General features: G+C 41.1%; 1 long non-coding RNA gene across 1 annotated transcript; it reads right to left on the bottom strand.

Annotated features, from left to right (window-relative positions):
* Positions 1-344: 344 nt before the first annotated feature.
* On the bottom strand, positions 345-2,838 carry LOC145978536 (uncharacterized). The gene is made up of 3 exons (XR_014440722.1): positions 2,787-2,838; positions 1,846-1,909; positions 345-528 (listed from the first exon to the last, which is right to left on the bottom strand). It is a non-coding gene; the product is annotated as an uncharacterized LOC145978536 (long non-coding RNA).
* Between the last annotated feature and the right edge of the window lie 21,465 nt (positions 2,839-24,303).

The raw sequence follows: 24,303 nt of genomic DNA, 5'->3' as shown, positions 1-24,303 counted from the left end.
AGAGTTAATGGAGAAATTAACTGCATTTTGGTGTCACGTGTGCGACACAATAAAAAAAACAAACGTGAGTCAAAAAGTTAAACTAAAACTATGCCAAATACATTCTACCTTCTAACTTAATTATTTGTAATACTTAAATTTTATTCAAATGACTAATCTGGATTGTTGGCTCACAAGATAGAACAAAGTTAGAGCATTTAATTTAATTTCCAAAATTGAATTTTAGGAGCACATTCACACGGAATATCCCAGAAATGTCAAAACTTTGCGAAAACATTAATGCTTTCACTTGAATGAAGTTCTTTAGTATTAAAATAAAAAGGACTATATGCCTATGCACCAATTTATTTCTATATATATTACATCATATATATGGAATAGTTAATTAATATATCTCAAGAAAGACTTAACCGTAGAAGCCTCCAAGACCGTAACCTCCCAGACCGTATCCAAGACCGTAGCCAATTACCGGGAATCCTGGGTAATGGACATTGCTGCGTTGGACGTAACTGTGTCCAGTAAGTCCACCTGTAAAATAGTCACTTTTTAATTATACTGTAATATTATATTGCAAGCTTCGAAAAAGGTTTTAAGTAAAGATACCAAGTAGATATTCGTCTACAAAGACACGCACAAGATTGATTTCTGAAAAATATTTTGTTACTATATTAATACTATGATGTTTGCATTTTTATATTTTATACTCTTCATATCTTGCCTCTTCTCTTCCTCTTATTGCGACTATAAGGATGAGTAATGATGAAGTTAAATTGATGAAGGGACATTTACGAAGGTGAGCCAATTGGTAAAGCGTCAGACTGTCACGCGGAAGATTAAGGGTGCGTGATTTCAGGTAAGAATGCCAAGCTGTGTGTCTGCATAGAACTACTCTGGTGTTCACCCATTCTCAAATAAACAGGTTCCTAGATACTGGCATGAGGGTCAAGTCGGCCGAAGCGTGGTGTTGATCACATCGCGTCGACAAATGTCCGCGTAGTGGTAACGTCGTCACCTTGTCCCGGGTTTGATAGCCAGAGGTCAAACATAGTGGTTCGGAACCCGTTTTAAACTGTAGGCCCAGGCCTGTCTGTGCATAAACTGCACTTACAACAAAACTCAACTCGAATCGATATCCCATCAATGTGTATGTCATGACATTGGATGCTCCGGCAAGGACTTAAACCCGGAATATTGTGATACTTCCAAATATTTCTAAATTGATTGCTTATCATGCTGCTTCAAATATTTATTCCTTTTATCTTGAGAGTGAAACCTTTTAAAAATTATTGTTACATAAGCTCTTAAAAAATAGTCAAGAGAGAATTTCGAACTATTATTTATGAGAGAATTCATTTTAACTGCTCAAGTAAATTTAGAAAATGTTTTCTTCATTATTTCTCAACAAAGTCAATATACACAGTTATCATTAAAATTGTGTGAAATGGATTACATTTACATAAAAGCATATAATTGAGTGTTACTGACTTAATAAACTGACGTAACACTGCTGCCCTCTAATGTTTTAAAATATATGCAAATCACAAATACGTAAATAGTAACACAAGAATGATGGAATATGACGTGTGAACCTATATCATCACTCCCTTAGTGAAACTGTTTAAATGCTAATCGGTATGGTTTACAAGGGGAACGAAACGAATGTTTTAAACTGAGGAGTTCTGTTGTTAACGACTTGAAGATTTTGGTTCTTGCTGTGGTAGTTAACAAGACTGGATTGAGGAGGTCAGTTATTCTCGTGTTGTGTGAAAAGTGCACTTTTGAAATGTATACTCTTATATGTAGCTAAACAGTAATTGGATGTATTAAGAAAAAGGCAAAACTTACCAATAATTCCAATAGCCTGTGCACTTGCTATGAAGGCAAGGACGGCAAGAACTGCTGCAAAGAGCTACAAGGAGATTAAGTATTAATTACATATGGGTCACAAAGCACATAAAAGTTAGATATATTAAGGCACGTCTTACAATTTTATCATTTAGTTCTGGGACATGCCATTTGAACATTTATTTTGAAGTCAGCAAATAGACTATATAATGCTTTACGAAGTACTAAACGTCTAGTAACTTCTGATGGAACATTAATTATTTCCAGACAATATTGGACAATCTGTACAATTTTATTCTATTTACATTTAAAATATTGATTTCTAAATTGAATTCATGTACTTTTACTTCACAAAAGTTAAAGGAAATTATTAAATTTGGCAATAAATGAATGTTAATAATACTCTAATAATATACAGGGTGGTCACAATTAAATTTGCTCAATTCAGAGTCCTCTGGAGCCCGTTTGAAGGAACGGATTGCGCTGAAACGTGATATAGGGGCTATGTAGACTATGGGGAAGCGAATGCTAAGGAAAAAAATAGTTCACATTTTCACCACTAGGTTGAATAGGGCGATTTTAATTGTGGCCACAAAGTACAGAATTGATACCAAATTAATAGTGTAACAATATTAATATTTTCTACTTTGTTTAGTATTAAATACGTCTACGCGAATTTACCAAAAATAATAATAAGGGGAAATTTTAAGCAAAACGTTCCTTGTAAATATGAGGTGAAACACATAATTCTGAACTAATTCTTTAATTTATAATTAGAAGACTTCCTCTACTCAAAAAAACTCTCCTTGAGTTGTCTTACATAAGTCCTTATATTTACCATGCTTTAACGTGTATAAATTATGCATCTTCCCATGCAACTAAAATCGATCAAAAATTATGAACAACCCTGTATATAAATTTTAAAAGTTTAGAATACTTACTGTTTTCAAGAGTGCCATGTTTCTTTATCTTCTGCAGTCGATGAAAACTGAACGCAACTGATGCTCGAAGAAGGCAATTCTCTCTTCTTATATACCTGATCGCTTCAAACACGTAGGAAATGATCCACGACCGGGCTTTCAATATCTTCGGAATGCAGCTAATTACTAGCCTTGTTAATTATACTTGAGCTTCCGCGAGGAATGTTAATTAAGATATACATCCTCTGATACCAGAAAACCGAAAGCGTTAAATATCTCGCTCATGGTAAACTCTGATTTGGTCGTCGACGTTCTGTGTGGGAAAGTTTGTAGTGAAAAGTTGATAAAGCACTTTGGGTGATTTAATAAACTGCTCCCTGTTTGTTGAAGGAATTTAATCGCGCGGATTTAGCTCGAAATAGCGAATTAGCGAGATTATCGCCGATTTGCAAATTGCATTTATGTCTTCCAAATAACATGATGGATTTCTGTAGTTGATGAATTGGCATTGCGGGGTGAATTTCTCGTCGAGGCTCAAGAAAATGTTTTTTAAGAAATGTTTTCAATTTATTACGGTTGTGTCATTCAATACAGGGTGTCCCAAAAAAGGTAACCGAAAGTATTTAGTAGTCGATGTCTTTTCGGGACACCCTGTATAAAATATACCAAACATTTACTCATTTATTTAGTCAACATCTTACGCCTTTTGCGCTTCTCGATTTTTATCGTCCATTTATATTAATAACTTCACTGAGTTGTAAAGTTGTTTTATTCTATATAAATATTAACATGACTAACATACTGGCCATCAATACAACCATCAGCTCTATTATAAATTACTCGAAGGTGCTTCGGAGGAACGTGTTATACCTATGAACAGCAATCACATCGTTCTTGTTTATTTAATTGATTGATTGATTTGGTATATACTTCGCTTTTATGACACTTTTGGCTAGTCGCGAATGATGTAGATGAAGGAACACTCCCAAAGAATATCCATGTCCAGGCCGGGATTGGAACATGCGACATCTGGCGTCGTAGCGCGATGTGCTAACCACTCTGCCACGGAGGCCGGCTTGTTTCTTTCATTGGCGTGGTTACACAATTAACAATAAATTTCATCAATTTACAATAAAGCTCATTCGTGTAAATATATACAGGTTGGTCAATTTAAAATGAAAAATATAAATATCTCCAAAATACACATAGTACAAAAAGATGTTCTATGTGAAAAATATAACGTCAAAAGTTTTCTGGCGGGAAGGGACAGCGGAATACAGAATTAATTGCTTTCTCCCAAAGTAACTTTCCTAAAAATCGCTCCCGTAAAAAAATAACACGTGAAACCAATCGAAATATCCCTCATCAAGGAGTTCAGGATGCGACCGAAACCTATCTGGGATAGAAAATAATGAGCGTAAGGCAAAGTTTTGCCTTCCCCATTCGCATCAAATGTAAATTTCGAAAGAGAGAGCAATTAGTGAAAACGTTTCCTTCAACAAAGGAGCCAGTTGCTCATATTTAAAACATGGTTGCAAAATTAGACTTTTTCAATAGTAATCAATGCCGATTTATAAAAATGTCTCAGTAGTTAGTTCATAGATTTTACACATAGATGGCACGCTATATAGTAATAGAAGATATACATATTTTAAATGGTTGTTGTTTCAAAATAAATAGCAATTGTCATAATTTACTTGTGATATAACTTAATCTTCTACAAATTCTTAGTTTTTTAAAATATTAGCTAAAATAAAATTGCACTTATAGATTACTCTGCAAGTTTTACAAAAGAAGAAAGAGCTCTCAGTGATATAAATTGGTCACGTTCACCTTGTATTGCTGTTACATCATTCTGCAGGTTTTTAAAATTGGCAATCAACTGTTATTACAGGTTTCAAAACTAGTAGAATACTATCAATTGTCATAAAGCTAATTCAACATTAAAACTTTTTCCCAAATATAAGAGTGGTAACCACTAACACCAAAGCTATGGTCTTGGAAGGTGTAATGTTACCTAAAGGCATTGTGGACGATCGCTTCAACTCCTTTACAACAAACCAAGCCATCGCTCATCGCTCGCCTTTGGCAGCCTCCATTTGGTTCGTGTTACGCACTGCAAAGCCCAGGTTCGAACCCTGATTAACGTATGCATATATCAGGTGATTGCCCCATCATCTGTTTCATCCATCCTCATCGCCGCGATTAAAACAAGAGGTAGAAAAATCCAGGCAAAATAACCGGAATATAAATATTTCTGCTCCGTGACTAAAAATCAGGTTATCTCTTCTCGATTGATTGATTTAGTTTATTTTAAGTTGCATTTCCGCCACCTTAGGCTAATCGATCGATTGATTGATTGATTTGCTTTATTTCATTTAGCTCCTTGTGCCACTTTAGGCTAATTTGCGAAGATGGGGATGAGTGACGATATGATAAAACTGATAATTGGACACTCACAAATATCCATACACAGACCGGAATTCGAACCCGGAACCCGGGCCGTCGTGGCGCACTGTGCTAACCACTCCACCACGCAGGCTTCTCGAACCGTCGAAATATAGTCAAGTGAGAAAGAAAAGTTGATATTGACTCCGCTCTCTTGGTATCTACAACCAACAGCGGCCTTCAACGACCCTTGCGGACAACAATGCAAAAAAAAAAAAAAAAATTCATCCGCCCACAATGACAAAGTTTTAATCCTCCCCTGTAAGATATAGAAAGTGATACACTGAACATAAAATTACATTTTGCAGAACTCTTAAGGTACACCCTATCTCGGGAATCTGTGTAGCACGGCCGCGCATAAAAGTAGAGAAGGGGAGAAAGCGAGTGGGCGCAGTAATGCAGTGGACGCTGCTGCAAACAGTCGGTGGCTGCCGTCACGTTTTCCCCTCCACGCACTCACTTCCCCTCTCACGAGTTCATTGGTCGAGCTCTCTCGAGTCACTACTTGCGCAGAGATATCTTGCTCCAGAGCTGCCAGGGACAGAATGTAGTCAAAGAGTTTGATTGAAATCTTAATAGCATTAATTTAATGACTTCTCTAGGTAGAGAAAAGGGATGAAAAATTGGGAGAGGAAAAAAATTAGAGTAGAATGACGGATAAAGGAAAGAAAGTAGGAGTCCCATTAAAACTTTTTTCCCCAATTTTTTTTTTATTACGCTCCTGGGAGACTGAAATGCCTTAGATTCCTCCACGTGAAAGATGACAAATTCAACGCTCAGTACCACCTCATGACTCTCCCGTCGACTAATTGCATAGTTTACGGAAGATTTATGGAAAAGCTCGCAGGGTTCGTATCCCGATCGGAGCCACTCACTCTCACTCTCTCACTCTCACTCTCACTCTCTCTCTCTCTCTCTCTCTCTCTCTCTCTCTCTCTCTCTCTCTCTCTCTCTCTCGATCCGAGCTCGTAAAACGGGCGAATTTTTCACCTCTTGTGACGAAGAGAATAGGGGGAGGGGAGTAATCAGTTTATCGATTTCTCGTCACAATTAATATATTAGCTACCCCCAGAGATATATAGGTTCTTTCGTACGCCATAGTAACATATAAAATTTGTTCGGCATGTTATGTGATTGGCCGTAGTTAACTAACGTGCCTCTACGATGGTGTAGTGGAAACCCTGTCGCCTCCTTAGGATGAACAAAGGGTACACGCCGATAAATATTAAAAATACTCTGCTACCCACATTTTCCCTGTTCCCGCCAAAATTTCGCGCCATTTAAGGCACGCCAGAAGCGACACGCAATGAGTAACTTGAGCTGATTGGCTGTTTGACCCACGTGCAATTACTTTGGCGGGAAGTTTACAATGGGCAAATATAGTGAAGATTTTTCGCTAAACCAAACTATTTAACTTAAATTGATGAGTATCAGATAAACATTTGTACATTCTAATCGTCGTGAAAAACTTAGAATAATGAAAGTCTATGTTTAAAATAAAATAAATTTAAATTTCAGCACGAATTTCCGAGTAAATATAAATTGAGCCTCAGGTTTGTATACCAGTTAGGACACGATTAATACCTCAATTTGATTTTATTCTGTTTTACTATTTTCAGTGGCGTCCCCAAGGCGTGAGGGGGGTTGGTGGGGGCCATAGCCCTCCCTTCTACCCAGTACTCCTAAATAAAGAACGTCAAAGTCAGGAAAAAAAGGCAAAATGAGGGCTAACCGCTTACAAAAGTGTACGTAATCCCTTTAGAAAATCCTGGGAACGCCAATGACTATTTCATCAACAAGATGTGTTGTAAAATCAAATGCAGGCTGTGTGAAGAGTTGCGTATAATTGTAAGATCTATTCAATATGCCTGAAAACAAAAGTCGTAGTAAAACTTTCAGTAATTTCTACATAAAAATGTACAAAAACTTTTGAGTTAACCTGTATTTTTTTCCCGAGAAATGCCTCGAAGACACCCGCAGTCTTCCATTTACTCAAGAGCTCCGAGTCTGATCCATTAGAACATTTAACTGCCTCCCCATTTTTATTCCCGACAAAGAGGACAAAACACTTTTAGAGGCAGTAAAAAAGTTCTTCTTTACGATTAGCTCGAGCTAATAAAAAAGAGCCATTTAAAGGTCTGTATTCATCGTAGATCGAAAGTTGTTTTTTTTTCGATAAGAAAGTTAAGTGTCTGAGCTAATTAGGTGACCTCTAGCTTCGATAGCTAACAACATTACAAGACCTCTTGTATTGCTGATGGATTATGCACTTCGGTTCTCAAAGGTATGAGTTACTATCCACAGAAAAGTAGTTCGAGTGTCATTTCACATAGAGCAATATAGAAGAGAAATTAAACATTATTCATCTAATAGTAACACAAAGTGCAATATAATATTTTATTGTTTATAAATCAACAGTATAAATTTATTAGTTCAAATTCCGGCCACAAGAGGAGGCAATTTGTATTTTACGATATATCATAGACTCCTTGCAAAAACTTTTAAGTAGCATACTTTTCACATCCATTCATTTCTGGAAATTGTTTTAAGTATTGCTACAGATTTGGAAATATCATGCACATATAGTACACTGTGACGTATGTCATAATTTAGCTGATTTTTCTAAGTATATTTATTAAATTTTTAATCATTACACTAGTTTTCCTATTAAAATAATTTAATCTTAAATTTAGGAACGGATAAAACCCATCGACGCCCCAACAAGACGCCAAGAACACCAGACTTGGCTAATCTACTCATGTCAACATGTAATAACAGTAAGTAACGTTTCACAAGAAAAATAAGTATATTAGCAGGTTAGGTAGGTGAAGCTCTATACTAGACATAAAATCACGTTTTCTGGCAATCCCTACGTGTTCAGTCCTAAAGGCATTGGATTTCGCTGATCTTCACGCTCTGAAGAAGGTCCTTTAATGCACAAATTCCACCAGTATGCATCAGACACTGGAATTGCAAAATACATCCTGCATAGTTCTACCACAAGGAAAAAAAACCTTCCGTCAAAAGCGTTCGCGCATCTTTCCTGCCGTTGTCGGTGCTCGGGGCAGTGTTGCCAGGTCAGACTGAAAAAAAATCGGGAGATTTGTTCCTTGGAAAACCAGAAGATCTGCTACAAAATACAATGATCTAATAGTAGCGGATGAACGACGTTTTTAAGGGGGGGAGCGGGGCAAGGGGACGTCCGCAGATTTTTTTTTTCCAGCAAGGGGGAAACAATGTATTTTTTTCAGGCGGGTAAACGAGGCGTATTAACCAGTAATAGCGTTGCCCTATAAGAAAACACCACTTGAGCTTGAAATTATCACGTTCCTATTATAATAATGGATGTAAATTACTGTGACTGAAATCGACTCATATGTCTGAAATAATAGGTACTTTTATGTCAACAATAAAAGCCCCCTGCTGCAGTGGCGCTTTGTGTACAGTGTAAACGTCACATATACTTTTGTAACAATGGTGCTAAACCCAGCATCCTGTGTTTGGTGAAAATAAACCGAACATCTCCATTTCAGGAGTGGACGTGTTTCAAACAAAAGAAAGTAAACCGTCCGAGGAACCCGACCAATGTCTTTCATCTCTTCCGCATTTTCCGGTGGTTAAATCTAAGAGGGTGCATGAAAAGCACCCAGAAGTTTGCCCTTTCTCAGTACCGACACAAGGGGTCTGCCATGCCTCTATTTTCGGAAAGAATATTTATGACAGTAAATATTAGAAAGTTGTGTTCACAAATGAAGCTAACGCCTCCCTGATGGCGCAGTGGAAGCGTCGTCGCCTTGTAATCAAGGGGTCCCGGGTTCGATACCCGGTGGAGGCACAAGTGGTTCGGATTCCACTTTAAACTGTAGGTCCAGTCCCGATTAGCCTTACTGTGCATAAAGTGGACTTAAAACACCAAATCAATCAATCAATCAATCAACAAATGAAGCTAACGTGCCGCCTTTCGTTGTCGGCGATTTTCCACAATCTTTCAATGCTTTCAAGTCGAATGCTAACAATAACCAACTAATTTGCCTTCTGCTGGTGTTCGGTGTACAGTTATCGTTAGGGGTTGGCACGCGTCCTGCACCATAATGAGAAAATGCATTACGGATGTGAAATATATTGGTGAATTATACAGCATGTCTTCCTCAATAATTGAAGATAACAACGCTTATGCTACGATTCCACCTATCCTCCCCATCTGCTAGAAACACATCCCCCCCCCCCCGCACACACATATACATGTATAAAATAATTTGCCCACGCTACAAAGTCAGAGGTTCTACCTAGTAAGGCATGGATGTTTCACTTCATCCATTTCATTACTTCATCATTCATCCTTGTTGTCGTACTTACCCGTAGAGGCACAAAAGCGACGTAAAACAACTAAAATAGAAATAGATTTTGGGGTGGGATAAAATACAGCCATCTAAAAATAGTAATGTAGTAATAGAAATAAAGTAATAATAATAATTTTGTCCTAGCACAATTGAGTAGCGTTTGGCATAATTTCACAGTTCAAACAGCACTTTTCACGGTTGAGTGGAGTTCCACTCTACCACTCCCCTCCATGTTTAAGTAAGATGAGCAGGAAACGTTTTTTTTGAGCAGGCGTTGGAGGTTCCATAGCAATAGTTTAAAGAATTCTCCAGAGAAATCAATAGGTCTGGCAACACTGACGTGAGCCGCGCTGAGTGTTCCTTCCCCCTGCCCTTTCCCACACCCGCCGGCGCGATGTGGTTCTGCGCAGGTTTTTTTGCTTGTGGTTCCCCTATAGTTTCGACGGCTAGTGTCCTTGTGTGCCAGAGAAGAAGTTCGCTTCTGTTGGATTCCTTGTCACGTGGGCATAAAGGCGAACGAAGAAGCCGATGTTGGCGCTAAGTCTGCTGATGAAGACGGCGACGTCCTCGTCCACCTTCTGCCATCTAAGCACCCGCAGAATGTTTCTCGTAGTTCCGTTTTAACACGTGGCAGGCCAAGTGGGATGAGATACGGGTGAACAAGCTTCAAGCTATCAAGCCCATCAATATTGCTTGGCGTTCCTCGTCACGTCCCTCCCGCCGAGAAGAAGTCATCTTAACGCGGCTCCGAATCGGACACAGCCGTCTCGCACATCGTCATTTTCTGCAAGGACTGGACTCTTCGCTGTGCCGTACTTGCAACGTTGTCTTAAGTGTTGACACATTCTTCTCGAATGTATCGATTTTAATTACCTTCCCAACGATTTGTCTTCTATGTTGGGAGACGATGACAGTGTTTTAGCCAATGATTTTAGATTTTTGAGAAGAGCAGGTTTTATACACTGTTTCTGAGGTAGTTTTAAACTATACTTACCCTTTTAATGTGTTGTGTTTATCCTATGCAGCTCCATTTACAACCTACATTTTGAAACGTTTCTCACCACTTTTTTAAATTTTGAGGTAAGGGTTTTAGATAAGGGAATATTTTCCGCATACACTGAAGGATGCAAAATACCCTAATGCGTATGCGTAACATCCCAGCTCGATATCGTGCATAATCTTGCATAAACGTGTCCAGACTTGTAGCTGGTTTTAGCCGAGAAAGGTTTTTTTATATATAGAGGAAGTGGGGAGACGCTTACCTTGAGAGGCGGTGAGTGAAGATCAGGCAAAACCAACAACACCAGGAGAATCTGGAGGCAAGGGGCTTTATGAGGATTGTTCGCTGCCAGGTGAAAAGAGAGGGAGACAAGGTGTGCGCGATATCGAACAGGGTGAGTTATCATTATCCATCTATCTGCCATTCTCAGAAGGGTTGGGATAAAACATCTGTAATGTTAATTTTTTAAGCAAGATCTATTACCTCTTATCTGGCCCCTTTCGGGGCCGTAGTGGCAAGCGAGTGGTACGATTTAGGGGATGAACTACTCCCCCATTGCATCGATCCTCTGTTCTACAGGGTAGAATGTTCCGACGCACCCAGACATTTTAAGTCAATCAATCAATGACTTGTAGAATTTCTTTCTATCTATTCCGATTACTTCACGTTGCGTTTCTATCTCTTGGGACCGGACTCTGTGGCCGAGTGGTTAGCACATCGCGCTGCGACGCCAAGGATCCCAGGTTCGAACCACGCTCGGGCTTGGTTGTTTGTGAATGTCCATTCATCCATTTCGTCATTTCGTCACTCATCCCCATTTTCGCAAATTAGCCAAGAGGCAGAAAAATCAATCAGTCAATCAATATATTTCTTGGGTTAATGCTAACAATGAGAACAAACTGCAGAAATGGACGTTGGAACCAACTCAATAGCCTAGTCTAGTACGCATCACTTTTTGACTCCTTGCACCCACATGCATGTCTACTTGGTTGCAAAGTGCAACACCGAGAAGTCTACTTCGTTGATATGGTGTCACGTAGTGTATTTTGTGTCCACACCGTTTACACTGCGTTCTGGAGCGGTGTACAGTGTGGCGTATGGCCACGTGGAACATGCCAAACGATCAACGAGAGCTGAAATCAGCAGGCAGGATTTGTTGAATCATTTGAACTTGAACACCACTATTCTTGCGCACAGGGTGTACTTGGTTGAACGCATTTCCTTGCAGCAGCTTGACACTTGGATGCACCTCTACTAGACGGGGATAATGCCTTATTCCTGGTTCGAACCTGCGATCTCTGGCTTCGTAACGGGTTACGCTCATCACTCCGCCACGAAGGGCGGTACTTAGTGAACTGTCCAATCAAGTCGTGAAAAATCTAGTGCTTTCAGGTTGATTGGTGCATCATGATATTTATTTATTTATTTATTTATTTATTCATAGAGCTCAACAGGCCGAGCCCAATTATAGTGCTCTAATTACATAATATTACTACAATAAATTCAGTGTTCCAGTAATACTATTTTTTAAATTGTATAAACTCATTGCAAAAATATCAATTGTGTTATTTACACATGAAATTGTGTTGAAAGAGTTGCACGCTCTCCACACCGGAGAGGTAGAAAGGATTGAAGTTTTCGCTCTCTGGCAATGAAAGATTTTGTGCTTGGGGCGTGTTTTGGAACTGGGAACATTAAACGACACGGCTGACAATAAGTTGGAATCGTCTATTATACCGTTAATTACTTTATACAGAAAGAGCAGGTCATTTACTTGTCGTCGGAGTGCTAGTTTGTTGAAGTTGGTCTCTGAGACTAGATTATCGTATGAATCGAATGCTGGATATTCTCCACAGGCTTTGAATTTGAGATATCTAAGAAACTTGGACTGAATACGTTCTAGTCTATGAATTAAGTTTATTTGAGTGGGATTCCAGATTACTGACGCATATTCTAGTTTTGACCGTACGAGGGAATAGTAAAGTATTTTCACTGGTTCTATTTTCGTGAAGTCGTGGCTTGATCGGATTATAAAACCTAAGTTTCTGAAAGCGTCGTTAGTAACAGCTTCAATATGCTTATTAAATTTGAACTTGGTGTCGAAGGTCACTCCAAGATCTTTAATTTCATTTTTGCGCGTGATTTGTACATTTTTAATACGGTATGGAAACACACAAGATGCTTTGCGTTTTGTGTAAGTGACTACGCTGCATTTTGTTGGGTTAAGATCCAACTTGTTACTTTCACACCAAGAGATCACTCTGTCTACATCTTCCTGCAGTTTTAAACAGTCTTCAGAGGTAGTTATTTCGTGGAAAAGCTTAAGATCGTCGGCGAAAAGCAACTTTTGAGAATTTTGTATGCAATTGGGTAAGTCGTTGATAAGTAATAAAAACAAAAGCGGTCCAAGATTGGACCCTTGGGGAACACCAGAATATGGTGTGAAGGGGCAACTTTTGATTTTCCTGTATATTACAGTTTGCGTTCGATCGGCTAAATATGAAGCAAAGAAATTTAAAGTATTAAGTGAAATATTGAATGAAGCAATTTTCTGTAGTAATATATCATGATCAATTTTGTCAAATGCCTTAGTAAAATCGGTGTATATTGCATCGACTTGTCCTGTGTTATTTAGTACATTGCATGCGTAATGGGTAAAGTTAGCTAAGTTTGTTACGGTAGACCTCTTTGGAGTAAATCCATGCTGATAAGGAGAGATAACTGGATTGACGTGTGCTAACATCCTCTTGTAAATGATTTGTTCAAATATTTTAGCAAGACTAGAAAGGATTGCTATCGGTCTATAATTTTCTAAGCTTGATCTTTGGTGAGACTTGGGGATAGGACAGACGGACGATGTTTTCCATCTTGAAGGAAAAGTATTGGTATCGATGGAAAGGTTAAAAATTTGCAGCAAGGGATATTTTAAAATATCGCAACATCCTTTAACTATATATGGTGGTATGTTGTCAGGGCCGGTCGTTGATTTGGATTTCAAATTCTTGATGGCAGCTTCTACTTCGCTTACGCGGATGTTGCACAAAGTGAAAATATCAAGTTGTTCGTTAGCAATTCCTATTTTCAGATTATTTACGTCATATTTAGCTCTTTCGGCTGCGTACACAGAATGAAAGTAAGTTGCAAAGGCATCCGCGATGTCATTTTCGTCTGTTAATATGTCTGCGCCGACTTTAATAGCTTCACAGTTTTGATGGGACTTTTTACTTTTGATATAGGACCAGAATCGAGTAGGGTCCACACTTATCTGGTCTTCAGACTGTTTTATGTAATTAGTGTAAGCTACAGTTATGTCTTTCTTAACCTGTGCGCGAAGCTGAAGAAATTTTTCTCGGTGATATTCTTTGTTTGCAATACTTTTCTTCCATTTTAACCTATGGTAAGCTTTAACTTTAATTCTTTTCACTACAGCAGGCGTAAACCAGCAAGGATATGCTGAGTTCTGTAGTTTTTTAAGGGGAATGCATTGATCAAATATGCCATAAATTAATCTGTACAAAATATCGGCAGCTTCATTTACGTTAACGGCGCTATTTACTGGCGTCCAATCCGTTTCTGAAACTAAACTGAAGAGTTTTGAATAGTCGGCTTTCTTAAAGTTGTATGTGGAAATGTTTTGGTTTGACTTTTTATTTGATTTTACGGAAAGGCATTGGATCTCAGTTATTATTGAGGGGTGATGTGTGTCTTCCGGTAGGAGAGGGTGCAACTCTCTGCTTACATCTACATTACTAACATTCGTTAATATAAGGTCAAGTAACCTATTGTTTACATTTTGAATATTGTTTACGTTTCTGAGAGCATGGTAAGACATAAAAAGTTGTAGATCTTGACACACTGGCGTAAGACTTAATAAATCAGCGTCCACACTTGTAATTTCAGGTAAATTAAAGTCACCACAGAATAGTATTTTATCACCTGGCTTAGTATGGGTTTCAACAAAGTCGTAAAATGTGTCATATAATGCCTTAGTTGATTTGGGGGGGAAGTACACAACACCAATATAGAGAGGAAATTTCTTGTTAAGCAATACTTTAACTAAGATGGAGTCAGGCTGTTGCATCGGTTCACCCACCAAAAATGACGAATGGTCGTTTCTTACAGCCACAAGTGCACCACCTCCACTCACTTTGCCACTAAGGTCACGGCTTCGATCACATCTGTACACAGTGTACCGGGAATCAAAGTATTCGGAACTCAGGTGAGACGACGTTAGCCACGTTTCATTAACACACACTACGTCCAGATTGCGGCTCAGTACGTTCTCATAAAAAGGCCTACTCTTGTTTCTCAAACTGCGAACATTTTGATAATAGAACGTTAAATAGTTATGAGCATTACTTGCTTGGGAATGTGCAGAGATGACGTCACTTTCTAATCTTACCTCACTACGTAGCTGCACGACGTCCTCCTTCTCCGGATTCCACAGATCCTACCTGCTTTCCTGGTTCCTGGCAGTCGGGGTCCTTTGGGAACGCCTCGGGTGTTGGTGACCGTTTACATTTCTGGGAGGGGGAGGCTTCGATGTGCTGCTCGTTGTCTCCGTCGCGGGCTTCGAACTTCCGTTCCGCATGGATGATTTTGTTTTGGGGTGGTTGGTCACCTCGCTGTAGGATTTTCTATTTCTGTACCCTGGTTCTTGAGGGGGTCGGGAGGAGGAGACAGGGAGTTCAGCGCCGGCCGGGGCCTTCGACGTCGACGGTTCCTTGGGCGATCGAATGGTGTGGGTGGATGGATGATCGGAGCGTAGAGGTTCCTTCACTCCACTCGAAGAAAAAGGCACTTCGCTACACTCCACAGTAGATGAAGCGTTTGGATTCACTTCTGTGTTTTGGTGCACCTCTTCCGTGGTCACAGGCGGCAGTCCGTTAGCATCCAGATCGCTCAACGTATATATTTTACCCTCGATGTAAAGTTTGTCGTACCTCATTGTTGCATGGAGATTGTTTTCTCTGGCTTCTTCCATGTATTTCCACAACTCGCTGCGGATATCGCGAACACGTCTAGAGTAGTCGCCGGAGACACGGATACCAGTTCCACGAAAGGAGCGCGCACGAGCAAGAACGGTTTCTTTTAATTTGTAATTTGAAAACTTTACAATGATGGGTCTGTTGTGTCCCGATCCCAGTCTGTGCGCCCTCGCTATGTCGTAGTCAGATGTGTCGATCTCCAGAATGTTCCACAAAGCGTCTCTCACGAGCCGCTCAGAACAGTCCCAAGATTCTCCGAACGTTTCACTAAAACCGCGGAAAATTAAATTGTCCCTTCTTGACCGGTTTTCCAAGTCATCCAATTTAAGTTCGCAGAACTGTAGTTTAGTTTTCAACTCCGCATTTTCGTTTTTGAGGCAATTTATTTCTGTTATTAGCCGCTTAATATCGCTCTGAGCCATTGCTGTTGTTTCAGTCACCTTGTCTAGCTTGTTGTCAATAGAATCCAATTTTGTCGCAATGTCCTCCATTGTATAAGGTCCAGGATTTTGCTCGACACCAGAGATAATTAAGGCAATCGCAACGACAATGCCCACGAAAAACATGCTGGTTGCATTTGAGCTGTTCCGCACGTTCATCACTAACGCCGACCACTTCTTAGCTCCTGCATTCCACAATCCTATGGCACAACGCCACTGCACAAGAGAATTCCCCATCTTGTCACGCTTCACTGCACTTCGGAGCTCGCTGACACACGTCTTCCTTCCGTGCGTTACGCTGATATGAGGTGTTCATAGCACAAGTGGCGAAACTAAAATCAAGACAGTTTTGAGAATAAGTACATTTATACGAATAACTTCAACTACGTTTACGGTAGCTGTTGGAACACAAACATAGTCACTCGGGGGAATACGCCCAACTTTTTTGGTGGTTTATAGCTTTGCTAGATGAAGGAGTGTCGCAATAAAAAGGATGTGAAAGAAAGCTACATGTTTTGTTATTGTTACCTATAAGTTTTATTACTGTAGGTCATATAGCAAAAGAACCATAGAAAATAAACAGATGAACGTCAATTTGGGCAAATCACCCCGTGTAAAGGGTAAAATGCTCACCCATTAGGGTAAAATGCCCAATACAAGAAACAATTGTTGTAATACTTGACATGACATATTGAGAGAAAAATAATACACAGCATTATGTGTATTATTGTTTCGTAAACAGAACATCATTTTTACAGACAAGCATAGCGTTTCTAACAACATTTATTTTGAATATACCATAGCCTCGTTTACTGTTTACATTTGCGAGAAACTGCATTGCACTTTGGACACATGGACGTGAATTTGATATATATTTCATGCATCCCCATACTACAACGAATACACTGGATCCGGTCACATTGTGGTACTTTCTTATCATAGTAATGCCCATGGGCATATTGTACTTAATTTCTGTGGGCATATCACCCCCACAGCTACAAGCAGGAAATTGAATCACTTGGCTAGGTTTGAGTTGCTGTTTTAAGTCCACTTTATGCACAGTAAGGCTAATCGGCACTGGACCTACAATTTAAAGTGGGGTCCGAACCACTTCTGCCTCCTCCCGGGACCCCTTGATTACAAGAGTAGGTGGAATGGGCGATTCTGGCGACGTCTTTTGACCTACTTTTCGCGCGCAGTGTTGCCAGCTCCTCACTCGAAAAAATCACCAAGGTTTTTGTTTTTGGGTCTAACCTAACCTCAAGCAAAGAGCTGGCAACCTTGCTTGAGGTATTTTCTCGCAGTGTTGCCAACTCCTCACTCGAAAAAATCACCAAGGTTTTTTTTTTGGGTCTAACCTAACCTAAAGCAAGGAGCTGGCAACCTTGCTTGAGGCTTGCCTTACAGTGCATAAAGCAAGGTTGCCAACCCACTGGTACTTTTGCCATAGCCTTTTACAAGAAAAAAAAGAGAAAGGGAAGAGTTAAACAACCGACAGCTTACCCACAGCCTTTTTTGCTCTAACCTAACCTAAAGCAAGGAGCTGGCAACTTTGCTTGTGCAATCAACCCGGTTGACCGCCCTCAAGTGGAGATTAGTGTTGCCAACTCCTCACTCGAAAAAAAATCACCAAGATTTTTTTTGGTCTAACCTAACCTAAAGCAAGGAGCTGGCAACTTTGCTTGTGCAATCAACCCGGTTGACCGCCCTCAAGTGGAGATTAGTGTTGCCAACTCCTCACTCGCAAAAAATCACCAAGATTTTTTTTGGTCTAACCTAACCTAAAGCAAGGAGCTGGCAACTTTGCTTGAGGCTTGCCTTACAGCGCATAAAGCAATTTTTGCCAACCTGCACACACTGGGCAAGGAGAGCCGGCACTGCTGTAAAAGAGAGAGAGATGGGTGGATGGCAACGCAGTATGTGTGTGCGTGTGTGTGTATAATATGTAGCATTATTAACTAGAGTGTGTTGGCAATTTACTTACAACTAAAAAAAAATAGAGATGCCAACGTTGGTGTAAGATGAAGAGAGAGAGAGAGAGACCCATGGCTGGCAACAGTAATAAGCGAATGCGCCATATCGTAATTTTCCAACTCCGTATATCGTGACCTTTGTAAACCTCTCTCGGGGGAACGATGTGCCACACACACGCGCGCACACACCTGTATTGTGACGCAAGCAAACAAACAAAATAATAATTGTTGTTTTCTTTAGGATACCTGGCCCCTATAACCTCGCGAGGGTGCGTGGTGCCCAACACAGTTCTAATGGCCACGGCTAACAAAGTCATGCCTCTGTAGAGTTTCACGCGTTTTTTTTTTTCTCAAACTTCTATGAAACTCTACAGAGGACCTCCGTAATGCATGCAACGTGTACTAACGACTCTAGTGTTATTTGATGTTGTGATATTTTTGGATATAGAGTTTTATTGTGAGATATAGATAAAAATAATTATGTTTATTATAATATTTTCTTGATGAAGATGGAGAATATGTGTGTGTTACAAATAAAGTTGCATGCTTTTTTTTTCTAGTGTGTGTATGTGTTTTTGATGTTTCGACAGCATCTGAAACGATAAAAAAAGAAATTTTATTGTTAATTTTCACGTGTAAAAACAACAACAAATTTTGTGCAAATTCTGATTGTCTCGTGCTATAGTGCAAAAAAAGATATTGTAACTGATAACTAATGAAATTGACATTTGTAACTGATCTGAACTAGTGAAATTCGTATTGTGCTATTGTAACTGATTGTGCTAGTGCAGAAAATTTCTTATTTGTGCAAGAAAAGATGTTAAAAAACTTGTTAAAACTGCTCTGTGACCCTCTCGTTCTTCACGTCGTAGGCGAAGGACTTCTCTGCAATCAGGATGACACTGCATAGGGTATCCTCGGGCAAGGCATCGTGGAACTCGCAGACGACCTTGATGTTGGTTCGATCGTTGACCACAACCTTCTTTCTCTTAGATGTGTTGATGACGGTCATGGGTCTCCGTGCTTTGAACTCGCTGGGCGTGTAGTACATGTCCACGCTTCCCTCGGTCACGCGTTTGTAAGCCGAGAACGCTTCGTAAAGTTTGAGGTAATCGTTTTTGGTCACGTCGAGGTTGTAATTCTCGCGTGGGAACACTTCGTTGCGTCCATTCTTCAGATAAACGTTCTTGATCTTGCAGTCGTCGAACTTGCTGGAATCTTTTTCCTGATTCTTGTCCCTCCCGGTCTGAAAAAGCACTACGACGAAATCTGGCATGTCGAACTGTATGTTGATGAACTGCGTCGTCACGTCGAATTCCATGTGACTTCCCGACGCCATCTTCTGCACGCACTGGTAACCGTGAAAGTGAATCGGCACCTGCGGACTTTTCAAGATCTCCGCTTTGTACTTGAGGGCGTAGTTCGTTTCGTATTCCACCACCGGCATTCTCAATTCCATGCTCCGGATGACGCATTTCGCCGCTTCGGGTAAAGTGTTGGCTATCGGCGTGGTGCCGTCCGGACCCAAAGTAGCGTATCGCATCAGTGCGTCGTTGTCGTTGGCCGCTCTTCGAAATGTAACGCGCAGTCCCCCCTTCCACATGATCTCCTTGTAATCGGAGAAGAATCCCGGAAGCAGACGCATGGGAAAGAGCACCGTGTGACTTCTCGTCGATATTTTGGTCCCGGCTTCGAATCCCCCGGCCTGGTAGTACGCTGCGTCCGTTTTGGATAATTTCAACGTTCCCACTGCCGTCGACGTGATGCCTGGATAATCTATTCTGTCGATGACGGTGTTGTGTTTCCTCACCTCCACCTGCGAGAACAGGTGAGGCACGAAGTTGTCCACGATTATCAAGTTTGCTGCTGCAGGAAACGCGTCTCCGCTTTCCTTCTTCACCACGTCGAATTGAAGGTAGAGGTCCGCTCTGTGAGGATGAATGAACCCGTCGCCTACGTCCACGTCGTATTCGATCTCCCTGTTCGCCTCGTTGAGATTGGCGAACGTGCGACGGTTGGGAGGGAAAGATTGCAATTCGTAACTTTCGATTTGCTCCATTTTACATGTATGGTTATTTATTATATGTTGATCTCCACGATGGCCGTCGTAGTGGCACCTGCGAAATCCACCACGTCTCCTTTCTCGTTCGTCACCACCAACTCTATGTCGTCTATGCGGTTGCGACATACTGGAAAATAGATCGGTGAAGAAGGCGTGTAGATGATCGGTTCCATGAACTCGGAACTTGGTTTGAAAGTGGCTATGATTCCCGTCTGCTTGTGACTTCCCAGCAATCCGTCCGAAGATTTCGTGATCATACCTTCGGCCACGTTACAGTGTACGTTCAGAGTCTCTATGGCCAAGAATTTAGGAATGTTGGTTGCTACGTGCTTGATGCCAGCTTCGAGTTTGGTGTCGTTCTCGAAACCTAAAAGTTCTCCCATGGTGCCCAGGTCCACGGTCTCCGTCGCGGATAGGATTTCCACTCTGTGCGTGACCGAATTTTGAGAAAGGTATGTGCCTTTGGGTAATTGAGCTTGCAAAGTGGAAAGATTGTATTGTCCTGGCGTGACGACGATGTGTTCGCTTCCGGCGCTAATTTTGTTGTTGTGCTGCGTAACGTTGGGTATGAGGTACATGCTGTAGAATGCACGCAGAGCCACGGATTTAGGATAGACGATGTCGTCGTGCAGCGTGAGTTTCAAGATCGATGATTCGCTCGTGAGATGGAACACGCCCATCCTAGTGATGCTGTTTGAGGTTCCACAATGCTTTCTGGAAATCCTCGATCGTAGGGTTATTTATTTTAGAGAGAAACGCGAGCACGGAGAGGCAGAGATGACCGCAGTTCACGTCTCCGAAATTTTGAATGCGCTCGTCGTTGTAGTATATAGAGGTTTTGTTCGTTTTCAGATAATAGACTAAATTTGTAGGTGGAACACCTCCGAAAGAATCGAAAACGAATGCTTTATCATTGTTGTTTTTGTGGTAACATATCCAATGCGTGCCTGGATTTTCTTGACCGTCCAAGTTGACTACTCCGCATTCTCTTCTTTTGACGCTTGAAGGTAACGAGTCGGACATGAAAACTCCTCTGAAGTGTTTGATTTGTAACGGTTCGATCAGAGATTCAATGTCTCGGTTGGTGAGTGCTTCTGTTTCTTTTTTTTAAACTTTTTCATCACGCCCTTCCCCTTCTTCTCCATGGCCAGGTTGTGACGTTTCTGTTCTTCCAATTCCGCCTTGTTCTTCTTCGAGTCGATGACGGTTTTCGCGATGGCGGCGCTTCCGCCGGCCAAACTTCCAACGGCCCCCAATGCTGCCAGGATGGCCGGGATGCTGAATATGAAACCTCCGATCTTTTGCTGTTTCCGCGAACGCTGCAAGCGTCTCAATTGAGGTGTGCTGAGCAGCAATTTCATTCCGTGTCCTTTCGACAAGCAAGAACGTTTCTTTTCGCGTTGTTTCTTGGTGAGTAACCCATCGAGAGCACCTAGATTTTTTAGATTGGAGTATGGTATCTGGTACACGACACCCTTGGGCTTCATGTTGATGCTCTATGTGTTATTTTCACGGTATGTTATTTATATATATATTCTGAGATTTTTTCTTGTGTAGTTTTTTTACGGTATGTTATTTATATATTTTCAAGGCCTCGCAGTCGTTACACAAATTCTATTACGTGCTTCGTTTTCTTGCCAAGAAGTTCCTTTGTCCCCTTGTACACGATTCGAGTTTTGTTCTCGATTAAAATAGATAGCTTCTCGTCGGATAACATGTTAGCGTATCGATCTGGTAAAAATAGACTGTATTGTGCGTTGAGCAACAGGCGTACCTTGGGACCATACTGGGTAGAAACGATTGAACCGGAAGTTATCGTGTAAGGTTTGTCGACTTCCAATTCCTGAATTTTTACATACTCAACTGACAAATTTAGCATTTGTTTTAATGCTTGGAGATCACTTATTTTTTCAGTCGTCATATCAAAAAAAATTTCAAAGTGTTAGAGAGAAATTTAATTGTTTTTTCACGATGTGTGTTATTTATATATACCGAAGATTATTTTTTTCACGATGTGTGTTATTTATATATCAAGTTTTTTTTGACACGTATATATATTATTATTTTTTTAACAGAGGAAGAAAGTCCGTGCTTCGGAAAACGCGATGATGTGCGTAATGATATCTTCCGTCTCCTGCATAGACTTGTACCAATCTACTGTGTACCATCTTCTTCCCTGCCTTGCCTCCTCCAGTTCGTCCAACCTATCGTTTAATTTCTCCCCTGCAGCCGAAAGCAGAATGTTGAGATCACCGCACCTCAGGCCGCTGATCTCCCGAAGACGGTCCTTGAGAACTATTTCACACGGAATTCGAAATGCCGGCGTTGTTCTTGCCATGATTACAAGTTTATTAACATCTCCGTTAACTACCTTTTTGAATATTTTAGATAGTAGCTCGGGTGGCAAATCAGTTATGCGAGACATGTTGTTATTATTATTATTTTTTACTCTATGTTATTTATATACCCCACCCCAATTTTTGTTTCGTGTTCATGGCGATGGTGGTACCCAGTGCGGCGACCCGTTCACCCAGCGATGCGTCTCTGCTGACGAACCTTTCGAAAGCTGCATGTTCCAATTTCTTGTCTGCTTCGTGACGTGCATCCAGATCCGTCTGCGTGGTGTTGTAGGCGATGTCGTGATTTTTGCATGCCGCGTCCAACGGATTCACACCCTTGTCTCCTCTCTCCAATCTTTTCTCGAGTTTGGTACCCGGTCCGCAGTACTGGTAGCCAGGTAAATGCATCTCAAAAGGTAACTTGTTGATGATGTCGTTCACGAGTCCTTTTCCTTCGGCCACGTTCCAGAATTTCGGAGGTAGCGTGTTGATGATTTTGATCAGGTAACCTATGCCCTTGTCGTCGTTCACGATGAAGTTGGAAAGTTTCGTGCTGATCATGTCCACGATGCCAACCTTCTCGTTGTAGAAATTACGGTTGCCTGCATTCTCTTCGCCGGCTATCACCAACAATCGGTCCACGAGCTTCCTTACGTCGTCCACCCAAACGAATTCTTTGGGTAACGTGTTGTAGCGTTTGACGCCGCTGCCTGTTTTGACCTGGTTCCAAATCGGTTTGATGAGATTCATGTACTTCTCGCCGCTGCTCGATTTCACCCTATTCTGCGAGGCGTCGTTGTTCTGGTACAAGGCATCCGTCATGATCAGAATTTCCTTGTAACTTTGGTAATCTTCGTCGGTGTAATCTTTCGGCTGCTTTTTGGCGACGAGTTCCCACAGTCCCACCGTACCCGGATACCTGTTCCAACTATCCTTGTCGCCTAAATTAACTTTAATGTCGTTGCCTTCGAAGGTCACCTTCGATTTCCCAATCTTCCTCACCACACCGCCGCCTTCGCTGGTTTCCATGCTGGGATACAATCCGAACACTTCATCCTTGTCGAATTTCCCCGTACTCAGGTAGTCTCGTGCCAAAGGTCCCAACTCGATTTTATCCGAAGACGACGACGTGCTACCAATGGCTCGACGTCGTGCCGGTGCATCCTTCAGTTCGAACGGCGTCGAAGGAATGCTCGAAATGGGCGTGGGTACAGCGTAACTTTTAGCTGCGAGCGGCACGAGTTCGTTGATCAAATTTTTATTTTGTTCCGTGACACTTTTAATTTCTTTACCTAGACTGCTGATGGCATCGATCACAGGTTGATCCTGACGTTTCTTCTCTTCGTAGAATCCGCGATTCTCGGATTTCCAACCTTTGAAGCGTTTCGCGAGGTAATCGCGAAGCTTGAGATTTTCGTCTTCGATTTTTCGTTTCGTCACGACGTTATTTATATACGTCGTTTCTCACAACGTTGCAACGTTTAGAAAGTCGTTGATTTTGTTTCTGTATTTTCCGTCGTTGGGTTTTCTCGTCATGTCGATCGTCGCGAATCCGAAATCGTCACCGTTCCAGCAAGTAGAGCAGCAGCGTTCCGAAAATTGATTGTAGTTCATGTCTCCGCCTACGTAGTCATCGTACGCGTGCTTGAGGTTGGTGTGATCTTGACGAAACAAACATATGAAATTAGCGTTGTCGCGTACTAACTGTTTTGGAATTTTGGAAAACGTTTGAGCTAGGTAGAAGCAATCCATTCCTTTGTGACGACCTTGCGTGAAAAAGTTGCGAATTTCATTTTGATTTTCCAGGATGGCGTCGTCGAACACAACGACTGAATTTTCACGACAATCGTCGAGTGGTTTTATTTCCGAGGCGAACGTTGCAATGTCCAGACCATCGTACAGTTTCATCAGTTGCTGGTATTTGGATTGCTCCAAACTTTTCGAGAAC

Source organism: Lepisma saccharinum, chromosome 25 (genome assembly GCF_977018435.1).
Source record: "Lepisma saccharinum chromosome 25, izLepSacc3.1, whole genome shotgun sequence".
Classification (NCBI taxonomy): domain Eukaryota; kingdom Metazoa; phylum Arthropoda; class Insecta; order Zygentoma; family Lepismatidae; genus Lepisma; species Lepisma saccharinum.
Note: the sequence above shows the minus strand (reverse complement) of the source record. Positions and strands in the feature narration are given on the sequence as shown.